The sequence below is a fragment of the Plecotus auritus genome, assembly GCF_963455305.1.
Source record: "Plecotus auritus genome assembly, chromosome: 3".
Taxonomy (NCBI): Eukaryota; Metazoa; Chordata; class Mammalia; order Chiroptera; family Vespertilionidae; genus Plecotus; species Plecotus auritus.
In genome coordinates, this window is record NC_137772.1 from 32,878,573 (window position 1) to 32,889,734 (window position 11,162).

Consider the following 11,162-nt stretch of genomic DNA (forward strand, 5'->3'; position numbering starts at 1 on the left):
CAACCACACAAGGCCACTTTATCAACTCAAGGAGACTTAGCAGCTACCCAGTACATAGAAACAAACACAGGGAAGCAATCAAAATGCAAAGACAAAGAAACAAGTCACAACTGAAAGAAATGGATGAAAGCAAAATACTGGAGATATAGAGTTCAAAACCAGGGTTATAAGGTTACTCAAGAATCTTCTAGAAACCTCCGAGAAATTTAGTGAGACCCTCAAGGATATGAAAAAGGACCAATCAGAAATGAAGCATACACTGACTGAAATAAAGAATAATATTCAGAGATCCAACAGCAAACTAGAGGATCCCAAGAATCAAGTTAAAGATTTGAAATACAAAGAAGCAAAAAACACCCAAATGGAAAAGCAAAAAGAATCCAAAAAATATGAAGATAGTGTAAGGAGCCTCTGGGACAACTTCAAGCGTACTAACATCCAAATTATGGGGGTGCCAGAAGAAGAGAGAGAGCAAGATATTGAAAACCTATTTGAAGAAATAATGACAGAAAACTTCCCCTACCTGGTGAAAGAAATAGACTTACAAGTCCAGGAAGTGTAGAGAACCCCAAATAAAAGGAATCCAAATAGGACCACACCAAGACACATCATAATTAAAATGCCAAGGGCAAAAGACAAAGAGAGAATTTTAAAAGCAGCAAGAGAAAAATAGTTACCTACAAGGGAGTACCCATACGACTGTCAGCTGATTTCTCGGCAGAAACTATGCAGGCCAGAAGGGAGTGGCAAGAAATATTCAAAGTGATGAACAGCAAGAATCTACAACCAAGATTACTCTACCCAGCAAAGCTATCATTTAGAATTGAAGGTCAGATAAAGAGCTTCACAGATAAGAAAAAGCTAAAGCAGTTCATTACCACCAAATCAGTATTATATGAAATGCAGGGTATTCTTTAAGAAGAGGAAGAAGAAAAAGGTAAAAATAAAAATTATGAACAACAAAGTGACAACAAATACATATCTATCAACAAGTGATTCTAAAAATCAAGTGAATAAAAAATCTGATGAACAGAATAAACTGGTGAATATAATAGAATCAGGGGCATAGAAAGGGAGTAGACTGATAATTCTCAGGGGGAAAGGGATATGGGGGGTTCGGGAAGAGATTGGACAAAAATCTTACACCTATGGACGAGGACAGTGGGGGGCGGGTAAGGGCATGTGGTGGGGTGGGAACCGGGTGGAGGGGAGCTATGGGGGGAAAAAGAGTAACAACTGTAATAATCTGAACAATAAAGATTTATTTTTTAAAAATATCCTTGAGCCCTAACCAGTTTGGCTCAGTGGATAGAGCGTCGGCCTATGGACTGAAGGGTCCCAGGTTTGATTCCAGTCAAGGGCATGTACCTTGGTTGCGGGCACATCCCCGGTGGGGTGTATGCAGGAGGCAGCTGATCAATGTTTCTCTCTCATCGATGTTTCTAACTCTCTATCCCTCTCCCTTCTTCTCTGTAAAAAAATCAATAAAACATATTTTTAAAAAATAAAGATAAATCTTTAAAAAAATAAATAAAAATATCCTTGAGTGAGGATTAAAACAAACAAACAATGTTGGAAGAACCAAAAAAATATGTTTAGGAATGACTTGTGTTAGAAAGGTACATGGACTAAGGAGCTAAATTTTCTTAATTTGACACAAATTTCAAACCATAAATTATCTAAGGGCCAAGATTCCAAGATGTCTTTTTCCAAGAAACAGCAAGGTGAAGACCTTAAGCAAACGGCTCAGTTTTAAGAACATTTAAAAAATAATGCCCTGCCGAAACCGGTTTGGCTCAGTGGATAGAGTGTCGGCCTGCGGACTCAGGGGTCCCGGGTTTGATTCCGGTCAAGGGCATGTACCTTGGTTGCGGGCACATCCCCAGTGGGGGGTGTGCAGGAGGCAGCTGATCGATGTTTCTCATCGATGTTTCTAGCTCTCTATCCCTCTCCCTTCCTCTCTGTAGAATATCAATAAAATATATTTTAAAAAAAATAAAATAAAAAAATAAAAAATAATGCCCTGGCCAAAACCGGTTTGGCTCAGTGGATAGAGTGTCAGCCTGCGGACTGAAGGGTCCCAGGTTTGATTCCGGACAAGGGCACGTACCTTGGTTGCGGGCACATCCCCAGTGGGGGGTGTGCAGGAGGCAGCTGATCGATGTTTCTCTCTCATCGATGTTTCTAACTCTCTATCCCTCTCCCTTCCTCTCTGTAAAATATCAATAAAATATATTAAAAAAAAAAATAATGCCCTGGCCAGGTAGCTCCGTTGGTTAAACCATCGTCCTGATACGCCAAGGTTATGGGTTCAATCGCTGGTCAGGGCACATACAAGTATCAACCAATGAATGTAAAATAAGTGGAAAACAAATTGATCTCTCTCTCTTTTCTCCTCCCTCTCTAAAATCAATAAAGAAAATTTTTTCTTAAATTGAGTTTCATTAATCCTTTTCAGAACTTCAAAAGACACTGGATCACACCCACAATCACACTACTCTTCAAATAAAGTGAGAAACTTAGATTAAACTAGCATATATATACTAGAAGGGGCCATGAAATTAATTTTGGAGCCCTAGCTGATTTGGCTCAGTGGATAGAGCGTCGGCCTGTGGACTGAAGGGTCCCAGATTCGATTCCGGCCAAGGGCACATGCCCGGGTTTCGGGCTCGATCCTCCCAGTAGGGGGCGTGCGGGAGACAGCCAATCAATGATTCTCTTTCATTGATGTTTCTATCTATCCCTTTCCCTTCCTCTCTAAAATCAATAAAAAAAAATTAAAGATAAAATAAAATAATACTTTAAAAAAAGAAATTAATTTTGGATTATGAAGTAAGTGTACATAATAAAGAAATCAAACTTAAGCGGTGCCCTTGACGGTCCCGGATCTGTCTCTTGCTTCAACAGTGTTTGGACAGAACAGATCCAGGGACGCCCCTTCTCCAGCCTCCGACCACTCTGCTGCGTCTTATCCAGTCACCACCCTCAGAACCTCCTCCGGGACCAGCCAACACACCATTTTTTGTGTTTTTTTGTTTTTGTTTTTCTACCTTAACTCCTTATTGCTGAACAACCATGAGCTCCCAAATTCGTCAGAATTATTCCACCGAGGTGGAGGCTGCAGACAACCGCCTGGCCAACCTGCATCTGCGAGCCTCCTACACCTACCTCTCTCTGGCTCTCGAGGGCGTGGGCCACTTCTTCCGCGAGTTGGCGGAGAAGAAGCGCGAGGGCGCTGAGCATCTCTTAAAAGTTGCAAAACAAGCATGGCAGCCGCATTCTCTTCCGGGACGTGCTGAAGCGTTCCCAAGATGAGTGGGCAAAACTCAGGACGCCATGGAGGCCGCCCTGGCCGTGGAGAGGAACCTGAACCAGGCCCTTTGGGAGCTGCATGCCCTGGGTTCTACCCGTGCAGACCCTCAGCTCTGTGACTTCCTGGAGAACCACTTCCTGGATGAGCAGGTGAAACTGATCAAGAAGATGGATGGCACCTGACTAACATCCGCAGGCTGCTGGCCCCCAGGCTGGGCTGGGCGACCAGCTCTTCAAAAGGCTCACCCTCAAGCACGACCCGAGCCTTTGGAGCCCAGAGGCCTTTGAGAGGCCCCTCTGCATCCCCATGGCTTTCACCTGAGCCTCTCCCAGACACTACTAGCCATTCTTTTAACCACCCTGGAGCCCTCTCCCATGCATTGGACCAAATGAAACCATAAAGCTTTTTGCAGCAAAAAAAAAAAAAAAAAAAAAAAAAAAAAAGGAAAGAAATCAAACTTAAAAATTTATCCTAAAAATGCTATAGTACATTTCTTACTGCATTGGCAAAGAATAGAACTGGGTTTTAAAATTCATATATATTTTTTTTTTTTTTTAGTAGAAGTGGCATTTTATTTTATTTATTTTCCCCCTTCTCCAGATATCTTAATTTTTTAAAAAAATCTCTGGATGTAAGAAACAACAGTGTAGGCATTTATGAGGTTCTCAAATGAGCACGTGGTTAGGTGAAACAGAGAAAGGCCTCCCCGCTAAGGTCTGGTAGTCAGGAAAGACTGTCCACCTCAGTCTGTGCTTCTATTATGTGATTTGAGGGAGGAGCTGCTACTTCATGCTTTTTCTCAAAATTTCTCCCTCACCACCTGCCAGGAACTTCCATCTTTACAAAGCTGCTCAGAAATTCTTGGCAAGACTCTTATCACTGAACAAAACATTAGCAAGATAAGGCCGTGCTTATCATCCAGAGTTTCTTCCCTTTAAATCTTAAGTTAGCAGAACTAACATCGGATTAGGAAACAGGAGAGCTGCCTGGTAGAACACTCTTTAAAACCAGAAGCATTTTTGCTTGAGAAAAGAAGTACATAAATCAGTGTTCTCCCAACTGTCTTCATTGTTCACCCCACCAGCAAATAATGTTTGAGCACACACCCCTAGTCTGTTATAAATTACATGCATGAAATGGATGTATATTTTAAAACATTAAAAAATAGTCACCTTAAAATAAATTACAAATAAATGATAAGTAGTGCCCAGCTTGCGAGGCTCAGTGGTTGAATATTAACCTATGAACCAGGAGGTCATGGTTCAAATTCCAGTTAGGGCACATGCCTGGGTTCTGGGCTTGATCCCCAGTGTAGGGTATGCAGGAGGCAGCCGATCAATGATTCTCTTTCATCGTTGATGTTTCCATCTCTCCCCGCCCCTCTCCCTTTCTCTCTGAAATCAATAAAAATATATATTTTTAAAAAATGATAAGTAGCGTAATATTTTCTTTCTGCACCTTAGTGTGTAATTTGGGGCAGCTCATGGGAATCACACTGCACTTTGGAGTCTACTGAAATACTAAAGGAGTTCATGAAAAATATATGCAGCCTGGATTTCAATTCAGAATAACAAATGCAAGTAGCAGAAAGAGGATGGATACATAAAAACAGAAGACACATGCTCATGAGGGAAAGGGAATGTGTCCTGGATATTTTGGCTGTGTTGTCTCTTGGTTTGTATTACATTTTATCACTCACATTTCTAAATAGAAACCATGGCACTTTGAGTTTGCATTTATTTAAAGTGTTAAATTTCAACTTAGTGCTCATAAGAAGAGAACTATAGCAGGGAACAAATTAAAATCCTATGGAAATTTGAAAAGAAAAGGAAGGAAGGACATTGAGGCCAGTGGCACTTAAACATGTCCAACTGATTGAGGAAGACTGAGGACAGGAGGCACGGTCATCTGGTGAAGTATCACCTTGGAAGGGTCAGTGAACTTAGTCCTGGAGAATGGTCAGGAAAAAATGAGAGTGCTTGTTGGGGGCATTCAAATCTGAGCACACATGAGCAATAAGAAGCTTTATCCGTGACGGGAGGGCAGCCTATGACACTGAATGGAGAGCCTGGGCCAGATATTGCTTCCTGCTCCCTGGACCCACACTCGCCTTCATGGCCTCACACCCTTTATCTGGTAAAAACTACCTTCCAAGCTGCTCTAAAGCACAGTGGTCCATGTTCTCCTCTGTGCTACAGTACGTACTTCTATTGTTATGTTTTACTGTGTTACAATTATCAACATTGGTCTCTGGGAGAATACTGAGGCAGGAATATGCATTCTTTGGAACCTGTACTTATCACAGTGCACATAATACTCCCTAAAAGCTGATTGAAGAGATAAATGCTGAATTATGAAGAAGTGGATAGATGAGATAATCTAATAATCATGGCAAATGCCAATTCCAATGAGGGAACGTAAAATATCATTGGGAAGTGCAGAAGTTGCAAAATTTTTGTGCTGAGAATCTTTTTCCTACATCTTTGCAATCTGAGTCCTAGAATTGTGCAATGCACTTACAACATAAACTGTTGTCCTATGGCAGTGGTCGGCAAACTGCGGCTCGCGAGCCACATGTGGCTCACGAGCCGCAGTTTGCCGACCACTGTCCTATGGGATTGAATCCATGTGATTCAAATTAAAGTGCAATCCATCACCCTGGCCAGTGTTCTCAGTGGTTGAAGCATGGGTTCGATTCCTGGTCAAGGGCACGTACCTGGGCTGCAGTTTCAATACCTGACCCTGGTCAGGGTACATGTGGGAGGCAACCAATTGATGTGTCTCTCTCACATCGATGTTTCTTTCTCTCCCCCCCCCCCCCTCTTTCTCTTCTCCCTTCCCTTCCACTCTCTCTAAAAAACAATGGGAAAAATCTCCTCGGTGAGGATTAACACACACACTCACACACACACTCACACACACACACACACACTCACACACACACACACTCACACACACACACACACACAGTACAATCAACTTCCCAATTTATTGGACTAAAGCAGAAAGTTCATGTGGATAACCAGCTTCCCAAGGAACTCTCTAATCCATATTGTGATGCTTAGTTAACAGCCTTCAGAGTTTTCAGAAAGGAAATCATTTGATTGTGCTTAGAATTTCAAACCAATTACGTGAACTTGAAATGTTTGTTTTTGGCACTCATTCAAATAATACTTCCTGTGCCTACACTAATGTGTGCCAGGTCCCAGAATGTAAAAATAAATCAAGTGTGGTTCCTGATGTCTTGGGCAGAATGGAGTTGATGAAAGACTTCTATTTCCAGCAATATGGCAGGCTAGGTATTCTGAACCACCCTCAAATTAAAATAATGAATATGTTAAAAATATTTTTTAAATGCATTGCTGAGATGGCATGAGATTTTTTTTAAAAGATCCACAGAAGCCAAAATCTAAGTGAAAGCAGAGATCCTTGTTAGTGCCAACGAAGTCTTTTTCCCGTGAGGCCAAACCTGGGGTCTTGGATGCCTTCCTCTAGGGTTGTGTGGGGCCCAAGGTGCAGAGTGGGTGGGAGGAGAGACATCGTCTGGGCAGAGCTTCCTGACTTTTCTCAGGCCACACAAAGACAGAGGACCTTGGTGTGGAGGTTCCGGCCCAGAGCCCACCACGGTTGGAAAGTCCAACATAGTCCATTCTCATAAAGCTAGAATAAAAATAAAGTTGCCATGCAGAACAGGACAGCAAAGAAAGTTACCTTTCTGGCCCTTGGTCCTGTCTGAGGAGGGCAATTTGAAAACACAAGCCAGCGTTCGTGTTTGTGGTGTGAATGTGTACCAGCTGTTGGATGGTTTGAAAACTCCCACCTGGGCCCTAGCTGGTTCGGCTCAGCATTGGCCTGCAGATCCGTGTTTTTCTCCCTGCTTCTGTCCCCCTTCCTTCCACTCTCTCTCAAAATCAATGGAAAAAATAACCTTGGGTGAGGATTAACAAATAAATAATTAAGCAAAACAGGACTCTTGTTTCCAAGTCAATATTATATATAAAAAACACAATCTTTGGCCCTAGCCAGTTTGGCTCAAGTGGAGAGAGCATTGGCCTGTGGACCAAAGGGTCCTGGGTTCAGTTCTGGTCAAGGGCACCTACCTCGGTTGCAGGCTCCTCCCAGGCCCAGGCCCTGCTTGGGGCTCATGCAGGAGGCAACCAATTAATGTGTTTCTCTGACATTGATATTTCTCTCTGTCTTTGCCACTCTCTTCCACTCACTCTAAAAATAAACAGAAAAATATCCTCAGGTGAGGATTAAACGCCTCCCCCCCCACCCCCAACAACCCAATTTTCAGAAAGAAAGAAAGAAAGAAAGAAAGAAAGAAAGAAAGAAAGAAAGAAAGAAAGAAAGAAAGGAAGGAAGGAAGGAAGGAAGGAAGGAAGGAAGGAAGGAAGGAAGGAAGGAAGGAAGGAAGGAAGGAAAGAACTCCCCTCGCACCCCCCTCCCCCGCAAAGCTGGGATTTTCATTTAACTTGGTTTCCAGATTGCTAGTAAGTTTGCAAAAGAAAAAGAAAGTCTCCAATGGAGTAACTCACCTTTAATTGAGACTGCAAGAATGCCTACAGGTAAAATTCCAAAGAGATGAGCTGTTGCACAATAAAAAGAAGTAAACAACCAACCAAACAAACAAAACAAACAAGGTGCTACAACTGAGCAAAATAAAATCTTCAAAGACTTCAGATATTAAAACAATCACACAAACATTCTAGAATAACAATGTTTAAATAAAAAGCCTTATCTCAGACAAAAAAATACTAAAATGCCATCAAATCGAATTCAGAAGTGCATTAAAAGAATAGCATGTCTATGAAGAGCTTATTCCAGCAATGCCAAGATTTTTCAAAATTAGATTTACTAAATATTAAAAAAAAAAAAAAGATGCACATGTCTGTCGCTGCTCTCACCCCCACCCTCACCCTCATTCAAAAACAGGTAACTGATAAAATTCAACCATTTCTGGAAATACCAGAAACCACAGGAAGAACTTTCTGTACCTGACAAACAGGATTTACTAGAAATCTCTGTCAACATTAGAATAATGTGAACTATTCAAAGCATTTCCATTAGAATCAGAACAAGACTCTGATGAAGAAAGGTAGAGAGAGATGGGTTCTAGATGAGAATGCCCACCATCAGCCCTGGAAATGCACTAGGCACTGGTTCTTTTGTAGTGATGATCCTATACCTAGTAAATTGCCTAGTCAACTGACAAACTTCTAAAATTAATGAGAAATTTCAGCAAGCAAGATGGCCAGATCAAGAATTGATAGTCTGGCTGGGATGGCTCAGTGGCTGAGCATTGGCCTATGAACCAGAAGGTCACAGGGTTCGATTCCTGGTCAGGGCACATGCCTGGGTTGCCGGCTCCATCCCAGTGATCAATGTTTCTCTCTCTCTCTCTCTCTCTCTCTCTCTCTCTCTCTCTCTCTCTCTCCCCCTCCCTCCCTTCCTTTCTGAAATCAATAAAAATATATTACAAAAAAATAAAAACTTAATATAAAAAAGAATTGACATACATACAACAATTAGTTGTTTTTTTTACATGCCAATGATAGCCAATAAAGCAAAATCATGAAAAAATTGGTCCCTGTATGGTAGCAACTAAAATATAAAGTATCAATAAGAAATATGAAGAAACCTATAAAATTTCACTGAAAGATAAATCAATACCATGAGTAAATGGAAATACATACACCATATACCTGCATGAGAAGATTCAAATAGCAAGTATAAAGATATACTTCAATTAGAGGAGTGTTTAAATAAACACTTAGGAAAAAAGTGTTTAGGAAAAAATTATTTGCAGTAGTTAATTAAATGTTAATTAATCTTAATGTAGTGACATGGAAAGATCTCCAGGGCAAAGACACATTTTAGCTAAAGATCGATACATAGGGTATGATCCCATTTCTGTGAAAAGCAAAGCAAAAGTGTGTCTTTGCATAGGAATTATTCTGGTTATCTGTTGCTATATAGCAAACCACCCCAAAATTAACTTGCTAGGAATCTGTGATTTGTGTAGGCTGGATGGTGCAGCTGCCTCTACTCACTTGGCAACCACCTGGGGCTGGAATCATCTGCAGGCTCACTCACTCTAGTGTCTGGTGGCTGGCACTGGCTCCAAACTGCAACTCAGCTGAAGACATAGCAGGAATACCTGTCTGGCCTTCATAAGTGGCTGTGTCCCAAGGGTGAGCATCTGTGGAGAGGAGGGATCAGTCAGTCAAGGTGTCCTGTCTGCTGCACACTCCTCGTGAGGATAGGTAGGAAGGCTCACAGAGGCTAGGGGAGGGGAAATCAGGCCCCGCCTGTGGTGGGAGGAGTATGAAACTTGTGGTTTTAAAACCACCAGAGAGGAGTGTATATAATTTTTTTTAAAAAAAGATCTGAAGCTACTTATACTCACCAACTGTTGATATCTCTTATCTTGGGGGAAGTTAGCAGGATTGGGAAGTGGTGGGTGATTTGTTCAGTATATAAACCCAAGCTGAACTAGTTTAAGAACAAAATAATTTATCGACTCACATAATTGGATAATTCCAGGGGTTCATGTTGCTTCAGGTATTCCAAAGAGGCCATCAGGTAGCTCTATTTCTCTCCATTTTCCAGGGAAGACTTTCTCCACCTGGTGGGTAAGGCAACCCCCATAAACCGCAGCTCAAAGTCATCACTGGTTGGCAGCTCCAATGGAAAGAGAAAAAGTAATCATGCCGGTAGCTCCAGAAACAGTTTCAGGCAAGATACATAGTGATGGACTTGGGGCACCTGCTCATTCTTATACTCAACACTGTGGCCAGCGGGGGGCGAGTTTTGATTGGGCAATGGCAACCTATCACCTGCCTATCTCTTCAGCAGCTGCTTACTATTCTTACTCTGATTTCCTTTGCGTTACAGTGGTCAGCAAACTCATTAGTCAACAGAGCCAAATATCAACAGTACAACGATTGAAATTTCTTTTGAGAGCCAAATTTTTTAAACTTAAACTTCTTCTAACGCCACTTCGTCAAAATAGACTCGCCCAGGCCGTGGCATTTTGTGGAAGAGCCACACTCAAGGGGCCAAAGAGCCGCATGTGGCTCGCGAGCCGCGGTTTGCCGACCACTGCACGGTTAGCACATGAGGAATTTCCTTTCTTGTGTTTGCTCCTATGTATTTAAAGCTTTTTCCCTCCCTCATATTTCATCCAGCATTTTTAGTGTTTGAGGGCTATCTCAGTCCACCATATCGATCAGAAATTCTTCACGGCGTCCACAGATTTGTATGCTCTTTCAATGATATCCTTTTTATTTTATTGTCCACATCTTTATTTCTAGGATTGACCTTCTGCTTTTTCTGCACTCAAGGAATGTTTGCCTGGCCCTGCCAACTATCAACAGTCTAAGTTGCCCCATCACAGATGAGGGAACGTATGCTCTTGGAGATGGAATAGTCTTTTATCCCATGCATGCTCCAGTGTTATGACTTTATTGGGAGGTCAGAAATGTCATTCATTAGCTTCTTTCCTATGCCAAATACTAAAAATATATATAAATAAAATTGTCATAAGTCATACTGCAAAGTAACGTTATAGGATCAATAGGAAGTAAAATAAGTAAATTCACCCATGTAATTATAGTGAACCTGCCACTTTGAGTTTTTTCTGGTATGATCAAATTTGCTCTCCTATGGTGTATTTAGTTAGCATATATTTTTCAAAAATTAGTTTGCTCTGCAAGCTCAGTGGCAGGATTATAACTTTATCTAAGATTTGTACCACCCCGGTATGTCCTGTCAGAAGTTAATAAATGATACTATACTTACTTTACATTGAACTTGCGGATCGTTTTTGAAATAGAGTACTGTGAAT

The 11,162-nt window shown here is 41.5% G+C and overlaps 1 pseudogene across 1 annotated transcript; it reads left to right on the plus strand.

Moving 5' to 3' along the window:
- Positions 1-3,075: 3,075 nt before the first annotated feature.
- Positions 3,076-3,634, plus strand: LOC308243487 (ferritin light chain-like; annotated as a pseudogene). Its single transcript has one exon. The product of its transcript is annotated as a ferritin light chain-like (transcript).
- Positions 3,635-11,162: the final 7,528 nt, after the last annotated feature.